The 20543-nt window shown below is 38.9% G+C and overlaps 1 long non-coding RNA gene across 3 annotated transcripts; it reads left to right on the top strand.

Moving 5' to 3' along the window:
- The first annotated feature begins 1437 nt into the window (after nt 1–1437).
- On the top strand, nt 1438–19720 carry LOC104247440 (uncharacterized). Of its 3 annotated transcripts, none has more exons than XR_716214.2 (5): nt 1438–1592; nt 2271–2333; nt 3106–3166; nt 3776–5195; nt 19662–19720. It is a non-coding gene; the product is annotated as an uncharacterized lncRNA (long non-coding RNA). The 3 variants fall into 3 exon arrangements; XR_716215.2 differs by lacking the exon at nt 19662–19720 and adding an exon at nt 2629–2747 and having other exon boundaries at nt 1444–1592; nt 3776–5575; XR_716213.2 differs by lacking the exon at nt 19662–19720 and having other exon boundaries at nt 3776–5575.
- Nucleotides 19721–20543: the final 823 nt, after the last annotated feature.

Here is a 20543-nt window from a genome sequence, read left to right as displayed (position 1 = left end):
AATCTTAATTTTGGGAAATTTTCAAATTCTACTCAAATCCCTAATTTCTACCATGGAAATCCTAGATTTGATATTAAAAACTCATAAAAAGTAATGGGGAAATGGTGTAAAATAAGTTAAATCCCGTTTTTCCCTGTTTTACCCAGCTTAGTCGCAAATACGACATTTTATTTGCAAATGCAAACTGCCCCCCCCCCCCCCTCCCGCAAAATTGCAAATGCAGAAAAACACTTCACAAATGTATCACAAATGCGATTCTGAGATCGCAATTGTAAACTGTTTCTTTGCAAAAGCGAAGTTCTAGCCTACCGGCCCAACATCACAAATGTGAACTCCTGTTCGCAAAAGCTAGGCTCGAAAATGTGAGCTAGACCCCACATTTGCTATATCTACAACAAACATCAGAACTGAAAGCACACTAGTGGATGCATTAGTGCCCAAACTCATCCGTAACATATTTGAAACTCACCCGAGGCCCTCGGACTCCAAATCAAACATGCACACAAGTCTAAAAATATCATACGAACTCACTCGCACGATCAAAGTATCCAAATAACATCCACAACCACTAATCGGACATTAAAACACATGAAATCCAAAAGGAAACTCAAGAGTAGCTAGAGGCATAATCAAGCGTCTGATTCCTGTCAAACCAACTCAGAATTACACTAATTTTTTAGACAAGTTTCAAATAGCAAAATGGATCTATTCCAAGTTCCAAAATCAAAATCTGAACCCGATAACCATAAAGTCAACCTATGATCAAACCTAAGGATTTTCTAAACATTCAGATTGCCAACTTTAGACGAAACAAGTCAAATAAACCTAGGGACCTCTAAATTCAATTCCGTGCATACGTCCAAGTCCAAAATTATAATACGAACCTACCAAAATCGTCAAAACACTGATTCAGTGTCATTTACCCAAAATATTGATCGTGGTTAACTTAGCCTCATTTTTAGTCAAAATTTCCATTTTCTTCAAAATTTTACATAAAGCTTTTCGAAAAGCGACAAAGACAATGCACCCAAACCAAGAAACATCAAATAAAGCTACGGGAGGTCTCGAATCATGAAAATTAAGGTTAGTATTCAAAATGACCTATCTGGTTGTCACACACTTCGATAAAAAATCTTCATTACCGTCAAATTATTTGCAACTAGAATATAACCCACTTTGAATCAGTGTTCAACCTTGCTCCGATATCAATTATTTGGATCAAAATTACCAGGCGTTATGCGAAAGCTAACAAAACAAATCTTGGATGACGGTAAATAAGGTAACAAAGAAATATGATTCACTAATTCAAAAGCGAATACAGATTTTTAGAGAACAATTCTGTAATACTCATTAAAAAATAGGGTAATAAAGTAATTTACAAAAAAATCAACTAATAAAAAAATAATAAAAGATGAAATGGGGGCAAAACCCTTCGCTAACAGAAACAAAGGAAAAAAGGTAAAGCAGCTTAGTTCGGCAGAAGCAAAACGCACAGCGAAAAGTATCCACAAATTCGGTTTGCTCTGTTCAAGCAACGAGATTTACGGAGGAGGAGAACAAGCTAGGTAATTGAATTCTAAAACTTTTCCATGGTAAGTCTGATTCCTTTACTCAATATTTAGCATAATATTAGCTATTATTTCATTAAACTAAGGGAATTTGGTGTAAAAAAATAAATCCTTGCCAGCCACTTTATAAAACCAAAGGAAACGTGAGGTTTCACTTTTTCTACCATCGAAGAGGACCACAAGTATTCAACACAGAAAGCTAATTAAACAAAGAAGAAGAAGATAAATTTCTAAACTCAATTCATAGATTTGATTCATAAATTTCATGGCTATAGAGTTGGGTTGAGAGTTAGTTGAAGAATTAATATTTATGAAATAATAGAGTCCATGGAATTTTTAATGAATTGGTGAATACACTATATGTTTGGGCCTGGAAACTTATATATTATTGTATATACCAATAAAAAAGATATTCCTTCATAAGCTTTTCCATCTCGGTAGTGATTGGTAACCAAATATGATTGCTACTAATATTGGTGATATTGGAATAAAATAAGATTACAATGGAATTTTGATAGCTGTGAGTTGGGATACTGAAATGGGTCATGACATTTCAAGTAAAATAAGAGGAATTATCGGGTAAATATAATTCGACGAATTAAGAGACAAATATAAAACTCGAAGGATTGGGTATTCTAAATTAGTGATGCATTTAGCCTAAATAAGGTAATTAACACGAGATCGATGTTGATGTGGTTATAGATTGATTGAAGAAAGTCGTACGGATCGCTCGAGGTGACGAGTTTGGTATTTCACACGAGTAATGTGAGTAGTAATCTTACCGCAATTTGTGTTTTTATAATTTGCATGATTTACACATGATTTTTAATATGAATATGTTACCGATTATTTTGAGTTGTATGTGGGACAAGTCTTTTACTCGATATGATACCGAAATAGTTATTTGAGATGATTACCGTTATTTTAAATATTCTTATTGTCACTAGATATGTTTTACCGTTACTTGAATTTACTGTTATCGCAATGAAATTACATGATTTGATAAGAACTGAAATCCCTTATATTGTTTTAAAATATTTTCCTACGAGTATATATACAGATTGCAAAGACAAGTATAAATGGGAGTATGCTTTGAAGGATTCCGTAGCTAACGGAGGGTTCGTTAGACCTGGTGCACCTTGTAATTATCGATTACTTACAGCCCTCGTTAGTGAGCAGGTAGAACTAGCATACCATTACTGATTTCCCTCGAGTAGGAACTACCGTTATATTTTACTTTTTGCGAAGAAGTCCACAGTTATACCGATTACATGATTCGTTCATTGAAATCTCCCAAATATGAATATTGATATTATATAGTGGTTACCGAGATTATTACTGAATTGTCAATTGTATTATACTACAAGAAAAATATGATGAGACTGAAAATTATTTATTGTTTCTGAAAGGGCATTTTTATGATATTTTTTGTTTAATATACTAGCATGTTTTCTGACTTGTCTCCAATAAAAATGATTGTAGTTAAGTGTTATTACTCACTGAGCTAGCGACTCACTCCCCATTATTTTTTATACAGAGAAAGCAATTGATGCAAGCGAGGATTTTGTTAATTAGAGCGCGCAGGTCGATACTTTTTGGTGAGCCCTGCACTCGTTCGCGTGGGGGAAGAGTTTTATTTATTTGCTATAGTCTATTATTTTACTCTTAGAATTGCTCCATCGTTATCTTATTAGTGTCGAGAGTATTTATTTGTTGATATGGACTAGTCACTAGTATTACACTTTCTTTCCATATTTTTAGAGTTGGTTTTGGTTCTATTATGTTGAGGAGGTTGGTAATATTAGTGGAAATCCGATTGTGGTTAGTTGATGAAAATTGTGACTGATTTAGGTGAATATTGGTTGGTTTTTATTTGTTTATGAGACAAAAAAAAATTTGGATAGTCCAAAAATAGGGGAAGCTCTATCTGATTTTCTGTAAAATACCGATGAGGCTTACTTGGGAGCACTTGCTCCTGAGCTCCGGTCACGATTCCAAATTGGGTTGTGAAAAAGTTGGTATCAGAGCTTAGACTTTAAGTCTCGGGTCATGGAGCAATGTTTAATAGAGTCGGGTTCATGGGTACGCAGACACTCATACTTATGATCTTGAGGCTACTACACTTCTAAGAATGTTTTCCCTTCTTTCATTCTTTGATCGTGCGTTTGTGATAACTTGATATTGACTTTGGAGTATTTCTTTCACAGATGGCTAGGACACACACACCCTCATCTGCTGGACGTGGTACTACCCAAGGTGGCGATCATGTTGGTGTTCATCAAACTAGATGACAGGCTACTCCTCAACCTGAAGTTGGTAACATGGGTCAACCCCAAGTTACTATGCCAGATCAAGTGCAAGAACAGGGGGTTCAAGATGCTCTATCACTAGTGCCAACTGTTGTACCTACTGTTACCTTACATGCAAATGCAATGGCAAGGTTATTGAATGTGTTAGAGGCATTGGTGCCTACTCAAGGTGGAGGTTTAGCTCCTCATGCTACTTTACAGACACAAGCACCTGCACAAATTCAGACTTTCGGGAATAAGGAGGTATCCCTACAAGAGTTCTTGAAATTGAAATTACCAAAATTCGCAGATTCTGATAATTCAGCAGATCCTTAAAGTTTCTTGGATGGGACACTCAAGACATTACGTGCTCTAGGATTTTTTAGTGAGAGAGCCATGGAGCTCGTAGTATACAAACTGGAGGATATGGCCAACATATGGTATGAAACTGTATTGCTAGGAAGGCCAACAGGAGCAGTACCACTGACATGGAACGAGTTCAGTTAGTTGTTCATGGATCATTTTCTTCCAGATAACCTAAGGCAAAAATATGCTAGAGACTTTGAGAGATTAGTTCAGACTCCAGATATGGATGTGTCAACCTATAACATCAAGTTTTGTAATCTGGTTAGATATGCTCCTTACTTAGTGCCTACCCAAGAAGCTCGAGTTTAGAGATTTGTTGATGGGTTGGTTGGTCGTCTATATACTGTAGTAGCCCCATAGATGAAGACTTTGTCCTACTCTAATGTAGTCGATCTCGCTAGAAAGATTGAAAACAAGGGACGTGACGAGCGTGCAGCCAGTGATTTACGTAAGAAGGCCAGGACAGGGCGATCTTTCAGTGGCGGTTTTAGTGAAAATTGCAGAGCAGGAAGTCAGGGACATCAGTAATAGGGTTCTTAGATAGGGACACACTTGTCTTCACAGTCCACATACAGGCCATATTATAGACAGGCTACTAGGGGACCATCATCCTCTGGACATCATAATTTTGGGTAGATATATGCCACTACTCCAGTCTACCAGGCCTGTGGTAGATCACATTTGGGCCAGTGTAGTGTTCTAATTGGAGAGTGCTTTCGGTGTGGCCAGTTGGTACATCACTTGAGGGATTACCCTTAGCCTCCGAGGGATTTCGACTAGGCTTCTATTCAGTCAACTGCACCCACTCAAACTACTCGTAATACTTCAGGGGCTACAAGTACAGAAAATAGAGGTCGAGGTGTTGGAGATCGTGCTACTGTGAACCAAGGACAAGGGAATGCTGGTAGAGGTCAGGCGAGAGTTTTTGCATTTACTAGATAGGATGCTCAGGCCTCGAATGTTGTGGTTACAGGTATTCTTTCTATCTGTTCATTTGATGCACTTGCGTTGATTGATCTGGGATCTACTCACTCCTATATGTCCTCATACTTTGCTTTGAGGTTTAGTAGACAACCTGAGTTATTGAATGATCCCTTTCTAGTTGCTACTCCTGTTGGAGAGTCACTATTAGCTGAATACATGTATCGTGCTTGTCAAATTCAGGTTGAGGGTAGAAATACTCTAGCTGACCTTATTGTACTTGATAGATTGACTTTGACATGCTGATGGAAATGGATTTGTCACGACCCCAGTTCGCCATCCGTAAATTGTCGTGACGGCACCTAGTCTCTACGACTATATAAGCCTAACAAATTGCGGGAAAAGAAACAAATAGAACAAAACTAGCCAAAACTGTCGGAATAACAAAATGAAGTGTTTAAGATGCCGCTCGGCATATACAATACAACTCTCAAACTGAAACTACATTCCCAAAACCCGGAATCTCATGAAATCACAAGCTATTGAATAACTACAAGTGTCTAAGTCCAGAATGTCTTAAAAAAAGTTAACACGGAAGGGCTACTACTTTGAGAGAGAATAGAAAGGGACTCCTCGGTCTGTGGATGCGGCAGATATACTTCGAAGTCTCTGCAAAATCGCCTTGCCTCAAGGGTAGTAGGGCTGAGTCGAAATACCTGGATCAGCACATGAAAAACATGAGCAGAAAGGGCATGAGTACACCACAGCAGTACTCATTAAGTGTCAAGCCTAACCTCGGTCGGGTAGTGACGAGGAAAGTCAGGGCCCTACTGAGGTTAATTGAAATATAAGGTATAACAGTATAGAATAAGACAACATAATTAAGTATAGTAGTAAGAAGTAACACAGGAGAGAAAGAAGAACAACAGCTACCACAGAGAAAAATAATCACAGAAGGAATACAGCTCAACACAGATATAACAACCGGGGATCTCCCAGGATACCGTCCTGTAGTCCCAAATGTAAATATCCAGTGGATCTCCGGGTGTCGTCCCGTAATCCAACTCATAGTGCGCGGGGATCTCCCGGAATATCGATCCGTAGTCCCAAATGTAAATGCTCGGTACTGAGGGAATTTACCGGGTGCAGTCCCGTAGTTCCAATATAAAAGTGCATGGGGATCTCCCAAGATACCGTCCCGTAGTCCCAAAGTAAACACACAGCAACAACACGAAGAATACACAATTTAATTCAAATTTCATACCAACATAAAATAGGTATTTCTAGCCTAGCATGCTGCACATAATCCAAATAAGGCAGTTTGAGAAAGTAAAGCAATTAAGTCAATTAGACATGCTTCCCTAAGCTAACAACAGGCTTAAATTACAAGTAGTATAAACAGGAAAGGAAAACACGATTAAGGAAAACCGGATTTTCAACAATTAGCACAAGTACGCACTCGTCACCTCACGTACAAGGTATTTCAAATATCAATAATACCAAATCCTAAAGGGAGTTTCCCCCACACAAGGTTAGGCAAGCCACTTACCTCGAACCGGCTTAAAATCAACCCAAAGCCACGCTCTTGCCACGAGTACTCGACTCCAAATGGCCCTATTCAAATCAATTGCATAATGTAAATATAACTTCAAGTAACTGATTCTACTAATTAATTCTAAGCTAATACACGAAATTAGGAAAATGACCAAAACGCCCCCGGGCCCACGTCTCTAAATCGGGTAAAATTTACAAATTCGGAATCCTCACACTTTCACGAGTTCATATATATAGAAATTACTCCAATCCGACATCAAAATCTTGATCCAAATGCAAAAATTAGGTCTAAGAACTTGTCCAACTTTTCTCCAATTTTTCCACCCCCAATTAGAATTTAAAGGATGAATTTAAGCATAAATTTGTGGAAATTAGTCAGAACCGAGTAAAAATTACTTACCCAAAATACCCAGGTGAAAATCTCTCTCAAAATCGCCAATCCCGAGCTCCCAAATCAACTTCTAAGGGTTTGAAACTAAACCCTCGATTCTGCCCCTTTTCTGACCAGTGAAACCGCATCAGCGGCTCTGGGACTGCACCTGCGGTCCCGCTTCTGCGAAGACAAAGTCGCACCTGCGACTTTTCATTAAACCCAATTTTCCTCTTCTACGACTGCCTTTTCGCACCTGCGACCTCGCAGGTGCGTTCTCCTTCTTGCACCTGCGGCATCTGGAGCCTAGACCAATTTCCGCTTCTACGATCACCTAGCCGCTTCTATGGTGCCACACCTACGTCCCACACACGCAGGTGCGGTTATGACAACAATCCAACAGCTTCAGCTACAAATTCCCAACTCCAAAATTCCTGTTAACCATCCGAAATTATCCCGAGGCCCCCGGGACCTCAACCAAAAGCACGAACAAGTCATATACCACTATCCAAACTTATACCAGTCCTCAAAACACCTAAAACAACATCGAAACATCGAATTAACCATGGATTCAAGCCTAAGAACTCAAAAAACTCCCAATTTACGCTTTCAATCAAAAATTATATCAACCCTCGTCCGAATGACCTGAAATTTTACACACACGTCGCATTCAATTCTACGGAGCTACTCCAACTTCCGGAATTGCATTTCAACCCCGATATCAAAATCTCATTATCGAACCGGAAACTTCAAAAATTCAACTTTCGGCATTTCAAGGCTAAATAAGCTACGGACCTCCAAAACACAATTTGAACACACCCCTAAGCCCGAAATCAACCAACGGAGCTAACGGAATCAACAGAATTCCATTCCGAGAACGTCTTCACACTGCTTCAACTACGGTCCAAATTCTAAAACATAAACTCTCATTTAGGGACTAAGTGTCCCAAAAACTCTCCGAAACTCCAAACAAATCTCCTGGAAGCTCACAATAGCAGAAACAAACACGAGGAATGCAGTTATTAGGGGATTGGGGCATTAATTCTTAAAACGATCAGTCGGGTCGTTATAGGATTGGTTATCATCTTGCTATGCTATCTTCAATTGTCATGCAAAGATAGTTAAGTTTGAGATACAAAACGAACCCAGTTTCGTTCTAAAAAGGGGTCAGGTTCCAGAGATTTGCTAAGTTGTATCTTTTAGGCTCAACGGCTTTTAAAGAAAGGTTGTTTGGGTCTCTTAGCTATTGTAAATGACAGAATGGAGGAAACAATTAGTATAGAAAATGTACCAGTAGTGAGAGAATTTTCTGATGTATTTCCTGAGGATTTACTAGGATTGCCTCCAGTACGAGAAATAGACTTTGGTATTGATTTGCCACCTGACACACAGCCCATATCGATACCCCATATCGGATGACACCAGCAAAGTTGAGGGAGATAAAGCAACAGTTGCAGGATTTGTTATATAAGGGCTTTATTAGTCCTAGTGTGTCACCATGGGGTGCACCAGTCTTGTTCGTAAAGAAGAAAGACGGATCTCTAAGAATGTGAATTGACTACAAGCAGTTGAACAAGATAACAATACGCAATAAATATCATTTGCCTCGTATAGACCACATGTTTGATCAATTACAAAGAGCTTCCCACTTTTCAAAGATTGACCTCCGGTCTGGTTCTCATCAGCTTAAAATTAAAGATGAAAATATTTCCAAGACTTCTTTTAGGACTCGATACGGGCATTATGAGTTTCTTGTGATGCCTTTTGGACTGACTAATGCTCCAGTTGAATTCATGGATTTAATGAATAGGGTGTTCAAGTCGTTCCTGGATAGATTTATAATAGTATTTATTGATGATATCCTGATATATTCTCGTAGCCAAGGTGAACACGAGAATCATCTCAGGACTGTGTTGCAGACATTGCGAGAACATCAGCTTTATGCTAAGTTCTTGAAGTGTGAATTTTGTCTAGACTCAGTAGCATTTTTGGGGCATGTTGTATCTAAAGATGGAATTATGGTAGATCCTAAGAAGACAGAAGCTGTGCAAAAATGGCCCAGACCTACTTCTCCTACAGAGATTCGTAGCTTTCTAGGCTTAGCAGGCTATTACCGGCATTTTGTGCAGGATATCTCCATAATAGCAGCGCCACTGACTAAGCTAACTCAGAAAAATGCAAAGTTTCAGTGGGTGGAGGAATGTGATCATAGCTTTCAGAAACTCAAAACATGTTTGACAACTGCACCAATATTAGCCTTACCATCAGGTTCCGGAGGATTTACAGTGTTCTATGACGCATCGAGGGTGGGATTAGGATATGTTCTCATGAAAAGTGGTCGCGTTATAGCTTATGCTTTGAAACAATTGAAAAAGAACGAGCAAAACTATCCTACACATGATTTGGAGATGGCTGCAGTGGTATTTGCTTTAAAATTTGGAGGCATTACCTATACGGTGAAAGTTGTGAATTTATACTGACCATAAGTTTGAAGTACATTTTTCAGCAGAGGGATCTAAATCTTCGGCAACGTCGGTGGATGGAACTATCAAGGACTATGATTGTTCTATTTTGTATCATCCTGGAAAAGTCAATGTGGTGGTTGACGCATTGAGCAGAAAATCTATGGGAAGTTTGGCACATATAGTTCCTACAAGGAGACCTTTGGTTGAAGATATGCATAGACTAGAGGTTACAAACGTCAGATTTAGTGTCGTAAGTTCAGAGGTATTGTTGGCTTGTGTTTAGGCTAAGTCTTCATTAGTCGAGCACATTAAGGCCACCCAATATGAGGACGAACGATTATGCAAATACAAAGATGAGGCCTTAGTTGGTAAATGCAACGATATGATTGTTGAAAGTGATGGTGTTCTTCGAATGGGTGACAAGCTATGTGTAGCAGATGTAGACGGGTTGAGACAAGCTATTCTTGAAGAAGACCACAACTCTAGATACACTATACATCTTGCATCCACAAAAATGTATCATGACCTAAAGCAATTTTATTGGTGGGAAGGCATGAAGAAAGATGTTACTAACTTTGTTTCTAACTGTTTGACTTGTCAGTAGGTCAAGGCTGAGCATCAGCGACCCGCAGAACTACTACAACAAATTGAGATTCCGGAGTGGAAATGAGAAAGAATTACCATGGATTTTGTGACTAGCCTACCCCGTACTCTTAGAGGTTATGATTATATGTAGGTAATTGTAAATCGACTGACAAAATCAACACACTTTTTGCCAGTGAAGACTACATATACGTACTTGAGTTAAATTCGGGGACCGAATTTCATAAGGTGGGGAGAATGTAATAGTCCTCATTAAAAATAGGGCAATTAAGTAATTTATAAATAAAAAATCAACTAATAAACAAAAAACAATAAAAGATGAAATAGGGGTAAATCTCTGCGTTAACAGAAACAAAGGAAAAAAGGGAAAGCAACTTAGTTCGGCAGAAGCAAAACGCACAGAGGCGATCGAAAGTATTCACAAAGTGGGTTTGCACTGTTCTAGCAAAGAGATTTACAGAGGAGGGGAACAAGCTAGGTAATTGAATTGTTAAACTTTTCCATGGTAATTTGATTCCTTTATTCAATATTTAGCATAATATTAGCTATGATTTCATTAAACAAAGGAAATTTGGTATAAAAAAATAAATCCTTGCCACCCACTTTATAGAACCAAAGGAAACGTGACGTTTCACTTTTTCTGCCATTGAAGAGGAGCACAAGTATTCGAGATAGAAAGCTAATTAAACAGAGAAAAAGAAGATAAATTTCTAAACTCAATTCATAAATTTGGTTCATAAATTTCATGGCTTTAGTTGAAGAATTAATATTTATGAAATAATAGAGTCCATGGAATTTTTAATGAATTGGTGAATACACTATATGTTTGAAGTTGGAAACTTATATATTTGTGTAAATACCAATAAAAACGATATTCCTTCAGAAGCTTTATTTGTCTCTGTAGTGATTGGTAACCAAATATGATTGCTACTAATATTGGTGATATTGGAAAAAAAAGAGTACAATGGAATTTTGATAGCTGTGAGTTGGGATATTGAAATGGGTCTTGATATTTCAAGTAAAATAAGTGGAATTATTGGGTAAATATATTCGACGAATTAAGAGCCAAATATAAAATCGGAGGATTGGGTATTCTAAATTAGTGATGAATTTAGCCTAAATAAGGCAATTAACACGAGATCGATGCTGATATGGTTATAGATTGATTGAAGAAAGTCGTACGGATCGCTCAAGGTGATGAGTATGGTATTTCACACGAGTATTGTGAAGTAGTAATCTTATCGCAATTTGTATTTTCATAACTTGCATGATTTACACATGATTTTTAATATGAATGTGTTACCGATTATTTTGAGTTGCATGTGGGACAAGTCTTTTACTCGATATAATACTGAAATAGTTATTTGAGATGATTACCGTTGTTTTAAATATTCTTGTTGTCACTAGATATGTTTTACCGTTACTTTAATTTACTATTATCGCAATGAAATTACATGATTTGATAAGAACCGAAATGCCCTATATTATTTTAAAATATTTTCCTATGAGTATATACGGATTACAGAGACAAGTATCAATGGAAGTATACTTTGAAGGATCTCGTAGCTATCAGCGGGTTCGTTAGACCTGGTGCACCTTGTAATTATCGATTACTTACAGTCCTCGTTAGTGAGCAGGTAGAACTAGCATACCGTTACTGATTTCCCTCGAGTAGGAACTACCGTTATATTTGACTTCTTGCGAAGAAGTCCACAGTTATACTGATTACATGATTCGTTCATTGAAATCTCCCTAATATGAATATTGATATTATATAGTGGTTACCGAGATTATTACTGAATTGTCAATTGTATTATACTACAAGAAAAATATGATGAGACTGAAAATTATTTATTGTTTCTGAAAGAGCATTTTTATGATATTTTCTATTTAATATACTAGCATGTTTTCTGACTTGTCCCCAATAAAAACGGTTGTAGTTAAGTGTTATTACTCACTGAGCTAGCGACTCACTCCCCATTATTTTTTATACAGAGAAAGCAATTGATGTAAGAGAGGATTTTGTTAATTAGAGCGTGTAGGTCGATACTTCTTGGTGAGACATGCACACGTTCGCGTGGGCGAAGAGTTTTATTTATATTTGCTATAGTTTTTTATTTGAACTCTTAGAGTTGCTCCATCGTTATCTTTTCCTTGAGTAGGGCTACAGTTCCTATAATAGGGCGAAGAGTTATATTTGCTATAGTTCCTTTGGTAGAACTAGCATACCGTTACTGATTTTCCTTGAATAGGGCTACCATTATATTTGACTTCTTGCGAAGAAGTCCACAGTTATACCGATTACATGATTCGTTCATTGAAACATCCCAAATATGAATATTGATATTATACAGTGGTTACCGAACCTACCTAAATTGTCAATTGTATTATACTATAGGAAAAACATGATGAGAATAAAAATTATTTATTGTTTCTGAAAGGACATTTTTATGATATTTTCTGTTTAATATATACTAGCATGTTTTCTGACTTCTCCTCAATAAAAACGATTGTGGGTAAGTATTATTACTCTCTGAACTAGCGACTCACTCCCCGCTATTTTTTTTATACAACAGCAATTGACGCAGGCGAGGATTTTGTTAATTAGAGCGTGTAGGTCGATACTTCTTGGTGAGACATGCACACGTTCGCGTGGGCGAAGAGTTTTATTTATTTGCTAGTTTTTCTTTGAACTCTTAGAGTTGCTCCATCGTTATCTTATTAGTGTCGTAAGTATTCATTTGTTGATATGGACTAATTACTAGTATTACACTTTCTTTCCGTATTCTTAGAGTTGGTTTTGGTTCTATTATGTTGAGGAGGTCGGTAATATTAGTGGAAACGCGATTGTGGTTAGTTGATGAAAATTGTGATTGATTTAGGTGAATATTGGTTGGTTGTTACTTGTTTATAAGAAAGGAAAACTTTTCGAATAGTCCAAAAACAGGGAAAGCTTTGTCCGATTTTCTGTAAAATACCGATGAGGCTTACTTGGGAGCACTTGCTCCTGAGCGGCGAGCGCCGGTCACGATTCCAAATTGGGTCGTGACAAATTCTCTCCCTAAATAAAACTTTCTTAAGGGTTACATTGTGGTATGTTGTATTATTGTCTGAAAAGGAAGGATCTTCAACTTATAAAAGTCCAAAATCTTTCCTTAAAAGTCAATTATTGTAAACTTATTGCTCTTTCTTCAGAAAATTTAAAATCTAAATATATTAATAAAATCAAATCAAACTCAAACAAAAAATGTTATGTTATGAGAGAGATTTGAAAAGGCGCATAAACCAGTTTCATATTAGGAAGGGGATTTGGATTAAGATGGCAGCCGATTCTATAATTTTGGGCCAAGAATTTGACTATCTGTAGAGTTCTACATCATTTTTGTCTTCTTTGGACTGTACAAGTTGTGATTTAAGTCGATGTATAATCAAGAAGCGAATTTAGAATTTGAAATTTATGAATTTCTATAACGATCTCAAGTTAATATATGTTGATTGAGTTCACAGTTAATATATATAATATATATATATATATATATATATATATATATATATATATATATATGGGGGTTCAATTCACATATACAAGTCTCAACTCTGTAAGGTCGACGCGTTAATTTGTCCTTTAACATTGCAAAACTTCACTGCCAACTTGAACTTCTCATTTCTTACAAAACCAGTCTTCAAATTGTTAGTCAAACGATATATCTATAGACATTGTGTGGAGCAAAGTTGTACATTTAGATTTGGTTTATGGAGACAATAATTAACTTACAACGTCATTTCAGTGATTTGACAAATCATCAAATAGTATATGAAGACTTTAGACAAAAATAGCAATGTTTACCCTCAAATTCGGATAACAATTAAACTTATATTGCGGTTTTAAGGATATGTAATTTCGTCCAATACCGATGGATAAGCAAGAAAGTAAATGAATAAATTAGAGAATAAAATAAATCAAACCAGTATGCTAGCCAGGTCTCGACCTCGACTCGGGATAATTTCGAGGTGGAATAATAAGAACAGTAAATGATAAAGCAACTCTGATGAACAGTAAGTGAAATATCAGGAAAATAACGAGTGTATATATTCTTATCAGTGAACAATGATGCTTACAAATGAATGGGATCCCTCTTTATATAATAGAGGAGTCCTAAATAAGGTACACTTATAATTATAGTAGGAAACCATATTAACATCTTATTAACCGTCATAGATTGATCTGTTCCGAGATTCACGCCACAATCCTAGACCAATCGCGGATATCTCGCCTTTTCCATTATCAAGTTGTACCGATGTCACTCGAAGTTTGTCTCTTTCTAGCCACAATTGATGTCGACCTCGGTCCAAAAAGAGACTTCAATTCCGAACTCGACGTCCTATCTCTTTGACAAATTCCTATCTCGACCAAAGGATGAAATTAGTTAGCCCCTATTTCTACCATATACAGATAGTCCCCTCGTTTTTTAGAGTAAAATGATAAGAAACGACTTGAGCCTCAATTTTTTGGAGACTCTGATAATGATGTCATCCCCGTGACGTAAGCTATTGAGGTGACCAAAATGTCCCGTCAGTACAGTTCCCCAGACCATTAATGTTTGTCAGTGGATGGTCGGCCACTAGCACCACCGAATCGTCGCCGTAAATCTATAAATGCAGGCTCTTAGGTTGAATCAAAATTTTACTTTCACCTCCACCAAGTTTTCTAAGTCTCTTACTCTCTCCATCTCTTCTCTTTCACCATCCATTGAGTCGACTTTGTTAGTACCAAAAATACCAAGTTTCACCTTTTTCCGCTTCCTTCTACCTGAATTAATGGTGAAAATGTAACGACACGACCGGTCGTTTTGAGCTTTTACACTTTGCTCGCCAGTTATCAGGCATTACTTGCCCCGTGTGATGTATTGTGACTTATGTAAATCGTTGGTTTTGGTTTTCAGGGTAATCGGAATAAATTTGGAAGAACAGTTCTCAGTTCGAAGCTTGAAATTTGAAATGTTTGACCAAGATTTGACTTGTTGGTATATGAACACGGATCAGGATTTTTATGATTTGGTTAGCTCCGTTAGGTGATTTGGGACTTAGGAGCGTGATCGGAATGCATTTTGGAGGTTCGTGGAAGGTTTAGGCTTGAATTGGCGAAATTGAGATTTTGGCGTTTTCCAGTTGATAGGTGAGATTTTGATATAGGGGTCAGAATGGAATTACGAAAGTTGCAGTAGTTTAGTGGTGTCATTTGGGATGTGTGTGCAAAATTTCAGGTCATTCGGACATGGTTTGGTTGGGTTTTTTATCAAGAAAGTAATTTAGAAGATTTTGGGATTCTTAGGCTTGAATCCGATGCAATTTGGTATTTTGATGTTGTTTTGAGTGTTCTAAAGGTTGGAATAAGTTTGAATGAGGTTATGGGTTATGTTGACATGTTTGATTGAGGTCTTGGGGGCCTCAGGGTGATTCCGGATGGGTGACGGAAGAATTTGGAATTGAGTTTGCAGCCGAAGCTTTTGGTTCTGTCATAACCGCACCTGCGGTTGGGAGGCCGCAAGTGCGATGATCGTAGAAGCGTAAGGCAGCCACAGATGCGGCTAATGTGATGTCCTTTAGGAACCGCAGAAGCGATGTCGTGGGCGCACCTGCGGCAGCGCAGGTGCGAGTGTTTAACCGCAGATGCGGAGATTGTCATTTTAATGAAGACCGCAGATGCGGTGGAATAGTCGCAGAAGCGGGACCGCAGGTGCGAAAATACCTGGGTCAGAAAGTATATAATGTTCCTTCGCGCATTTTGCTAAGTTCTCCATTTTTTAAGACGGGAAGCGAGCTAGGGCAGTGAATTCAAGGGAAAATAGAAGAGAATCAGTTGGGTAAGTTCCCTGAGCTTCATTACTCATGTTTATGATCATTTTTCCATTATTTAATCATGGTATTAGTGGAAATTAAGGAAGAAACTTGAGGGATTAGGGCTTGAGATTAAGAGACTTTTGAGTGGGGATTTGAGGGGCCATTTGAGGTCCGATTTTGATGTTCTTGATATGTATAAACTCGTGGGAGGATGGGGATTCTATTGATGTCAATTTTTTCGGATTTCGAGACATGGGCCCGGGGCCGGGTTTTTAGCGATTTCGGGATTTTTGATATAAATTGGATATTTTCGAGTAGGCTTTGTTCCCTTAGCATATTTTAATGGTTATGTACTGATTGTGATTTACCTGATTATTGTTTAAATCTGGTTTTATCCTCAGTCATGTTTTACCTGATTATTGTTTAAATCTGGTTTTATCACTTTACCTGCCAGCTGGTTAAGTATGAGCATCAGAAGCCTGGTGGATTGTTTCAGAGGATTGAGCTTCCTAAGTGGAAGTGGGAGCGGATCACTATGGATTTCGTTGTTGGGCTCCTACAGACTCGGAGGAAGTTCGACGCAGTATGGGTCATTGTTGATAGACTGACCAAGTCAGTACATTTCATTCTTGTGGCAGTCTCTTATTCATCCGAGAGGTTAGCTGAGATCTATATCTGGGAGATTGTTCGTCTTCATGGTGTGCCTGTGTCTATCATTTCGGACCGAGGTACGCAGTTTACCTCGCATTTCTGGAGAGCAGTTCAGCGAGAGTTAGGCACTCAGGTGGAGTTGAGTACAACATTTCATTCCCAGATGGATGGCCAGTCTAAGCGGACTATTCAGATTCTGGAGGATATGCTCTGAGATTGTGTTATTGACTTTGGAGGCTCGTGGGATCAGTTTTTGCCTTTAGCAGAGTTTGCCTACAACAATAGCTACCAGTCAAGCATCCAGATGGCTCCTTATGAGGCTTTGTATAGTAGGCGATGTCGATCTCTGGTTAGATGGTTTGAGCCGGTGGAGGCTCAGTTGTTGGGTACGGATCTGGTTTAGGAGGCCTTGGACAAGGTCAGGATCATTTAGGATAGGCTTCGTACAGCTCAGTCCAGGAAAAAGAGTTATGCAGACCGCAAGGCTCGAGATGTGGCTTTCATGATTGGTGAGCGAGTATTGCTCCAAGTGTCACCTATGAAGGGCGTGATGAGATTTGGGAAGAAGAGCAAGCTTAGCCCTAGGTTCATTGGCCCGTTTGAGATTCTTGATCGAGTGAGAGAGGTAGCTTATAGACTTGCATTGCCGCCGAGCTTATCAGCCGTGCATCCAGTGTTTCAAGTGTCCATGCTTTGGAAGTATCACAACGATCCATCCCACGTGTTAGATTTCAGCACTGTCCAGTTGGACAAGGACTTGTCTTATGAGGAGGAGTCGGTGGCTATTCTAGACCGGCAGGTTCGTCAGTTGAGGTCGAAGAGTTTTCCTTTTGTTCGTGTTCAGTGGAGCAGTCAGCCTCCTGAGGCATCGACCTGGGAGTCCGAGTCTGATATGTAGAGCCGTTATCCTCATCTTTTCCCCGACTCAGGTACTTCTTTCTTCTATCCGTTCGAGGACGAACGGTTGTTTTAGAGGTGGAGAATGTGACGACCCAAAGGGTCATCACCTATTTTTAATTATATTCTTTGCTTCCGAGGCCTTGAAAACCTCATTTAGAGTTTCCCCGATTTGCGTGCACAGTCCGAGCGCGTAGTCGGAAAGCTTAAATATGAAATTCTATGAAAAATGATGAAATTTGGGTTTATAATAAATAAATTTGACTTCCGTCAACATTTTGGGTAAACAGACCCGTACTTGTGATGTGACGGTCCCGGAGGGTCCGTAGGAAAATATGGGACTTGGGCGTATGCCCGGAATCGAATTCCGAGGTCCCAAGCCCGAGAAATGAATTTTTAAGTAAAATTGTTTTCTGAAAATGTTTAAGGAATTTTGAAATGAAATCTGACTAGAAAGCAATGTTATCGGGCCCGTATTTTGGTTCCAGCGCCCGGAACAGGTCTTATATATGGTTTAAGTCATTTCTGTAAAATTTGGTTGAAAACGGAGTCCGTTTGACGTGATTCGGACCTAAATTGCTAAAGTTGATGTTTTATGAAGTTTGAGAAAAATCCTATGATTTTGAGGTTTGATTCATTATTTTTGAGGTTATTTTGGCGATTCGATCACACGGATAAGTTCGTATGAAGTAGTTGAGTTAGTATGTGTGTTTGGTTAGGAGCCCCGAGGTCTCGGGTGTGATTCGGTGTGTTTCGGAGGGTTTCGAACTTAGAAAATATTGCAGGTTTCTCAGCTGTTGAGTTTCTGGTACTTCCTTCTTCGCATTCGTGGGAGTACCCACGTGAACGCGATGGGTTAATTGTTTCTGAAGGAATTTCCTTCTACGCGAACGCGTAGCTCAGGTCGCGAATGCGAGGCTTTGGGGGGGTAACCCTTTGCGAACGCGGTCTTGGCCACGCGAACACGAAGGCCAATTGGGCCTGGGCAAGGGATGGGGTAGTTGTCTTACGCAAACCCGAACCTTTGGACGCGAACGCGAGGGCTCGAGGAGATTACTCTCCGCGAATGCAAGCCCGTGTACGCAAACGCAAAGGCTCACCCAGCCTGACCATTGCGAACGCGAAGGGTCAGTCGCGAATGCAAAGGGCATTTTCGCCCAGTGATTTTAAAAAGGCCAAAAACAGAACACTTTCGGGATTTTATAAAAATTTCACAAACCTCTTCTTCTCCAAAGCACTTAGGCGATTTTTGAAGCTTCTCTTCAACATAATCTCTTGGGTAAGTAATCTTTAACTTGTTTTCTTCATTTTCCATCAAAACCCACTAGATTTTTAGGCCTAAAATATGTAATTAAGGGTAGAAATTAGGGATTTGGGTAGAGTTAGGGCTTTTTGATTATTTGTGATTTAGAACTCGTTTTGGGATCGAATTTGAAAACAAATTATATATTCGGGCTCGTGGGCGAATGTGTGATCGAATTTTGGTCCGAACCTCGTGTTTTGACCAAGCAGACCCGGGGTCGGTTTATGGAATTTTGGGAAGAATGATTGGAAAGTTATAATCGAACATTGGAATTGATTGTTTAGCACTTATTGATGATATTGAGTCAATTATGTATGAAATGAAAGCAGGTGGTATGCCTACCATAAGATCAATGAAATGGGAGCGGGTGGTACGCCTACCACGAGATATAATAAAATGGGAGCGGGTGGAACGCCTACCACGGGATATAATGAAATGGGAGCGGGTGGTACACCTACCACAAAATATAATAAAATGGGAGTGGGTGGTACGCCTACCACAAGATATGAGAAATGGAATCGGGTTGCACGCCTGCAACAAGATGAAACTGAAAGTGAAAATTGCCTTATTTCTTTTTATCCGTGTTAGAAGTTAAATTGTAGTTTTCTTATTATTCTTTGATATTCTGTTTTATCTCCTACCCCCGAAGCATGTTCCCCATCCCCAGCTTTGATTGCTTATTACCTGTTTACGTTTTCCGCCATATATTATATAACTGCACAGGTTTATCTGGAGTCTGGTCCTAGCCTCGTCACTACCTCGCCACGGTTAGGCCAGGAACTTACCAGCATATGGGGTCGGTTGTGCTGATACTACACTCTGCACTCTATGCAGATACCAGAGTATCCTTTGGTCAGCAGCAGTAGCTCGGGAGCCAGGCTTCAGTCCACCGAGACACCGAGGTAGACTTGCAGGCGTCTGCAGGCCTAGCGTCTCCTCTATCTTATTTCATATTCTGTTATCTCATGTATTCGAGACTAATAGTGCTATATTTCTTTCAAACGGTTGTATTTAGTACTCTTAGTAGTCCGTGGATGTTGTGACACCAGGTTCTGGTTAGAGGCACGTGATGGTCTTTGAGACATTTTCGTTTTCTATTTATTTAAGACTTCCGCTAAATTTCATATTCCGCTGTTATTTAACGGTTTATTTCCTTGTTATTATAATTGGTAAGAAGTTTTAAAATAAAGTAGTTAATGATTTCTAAGCTCATGGCTTGCCTAGCTTCTACGAGTAGGAGCCATCACGACTCCCGAGGGTGGGATTCCGTGTCATGACAGTATGTATATATGTATATGGATCGGGCTGCACGCCGCAGTGATATAGTGCTTAGGCTGTAGGAGCCCCTCCGGAGTCTGCACGTCCCCAGTGAGCGCAGTCGACTATATATATGGATCGGGCTGCATGCCGCGGCGGTTACTATATGGTACCTATTGAGTGTGAGTGTTGAGTGTGAGCACTGATTGGTAAGAGTTGAGTCACGAGTGACTAAGAGGCTTGCCCGAGGGGTGATAGATATATACATATGCATGAGTGATGCTTTTTCTGAGGGGCCTGTTTATGAACTTATTGATTTTCTCTTCCCTTTAAAGTGAGTTTCTATCGAATACGTTGATTTGTTTACTGCTTTCACTCATCTTTATACTTAACCTCTGTCGAATATTTTGAGCAAATGTTTTTAAACAACTTTCATTTAAGCTGGGGCTTTATGAGATG

This window comes from Nicotiana sylvestris, chromosome 8 (assembly GCF_000393655.2).
Source record: "Nicotiana sylvestris chromosome 8, ASM39365v2, whole genome shotgun sequence".
In the NCBI taxonomy this organism is placed as follows: Eukaryota; Viridiplantae; Streptophyta; class Magnoliopsida; order Solanales; family Solanaceae; genus Nicotiana; species Nicotiana sylvestris.
The sequence above is the reverse complement of the archived record's forward strand: the minus strand, read 5'-3'. Positions and strand labels throughout refer to the sequence as shown.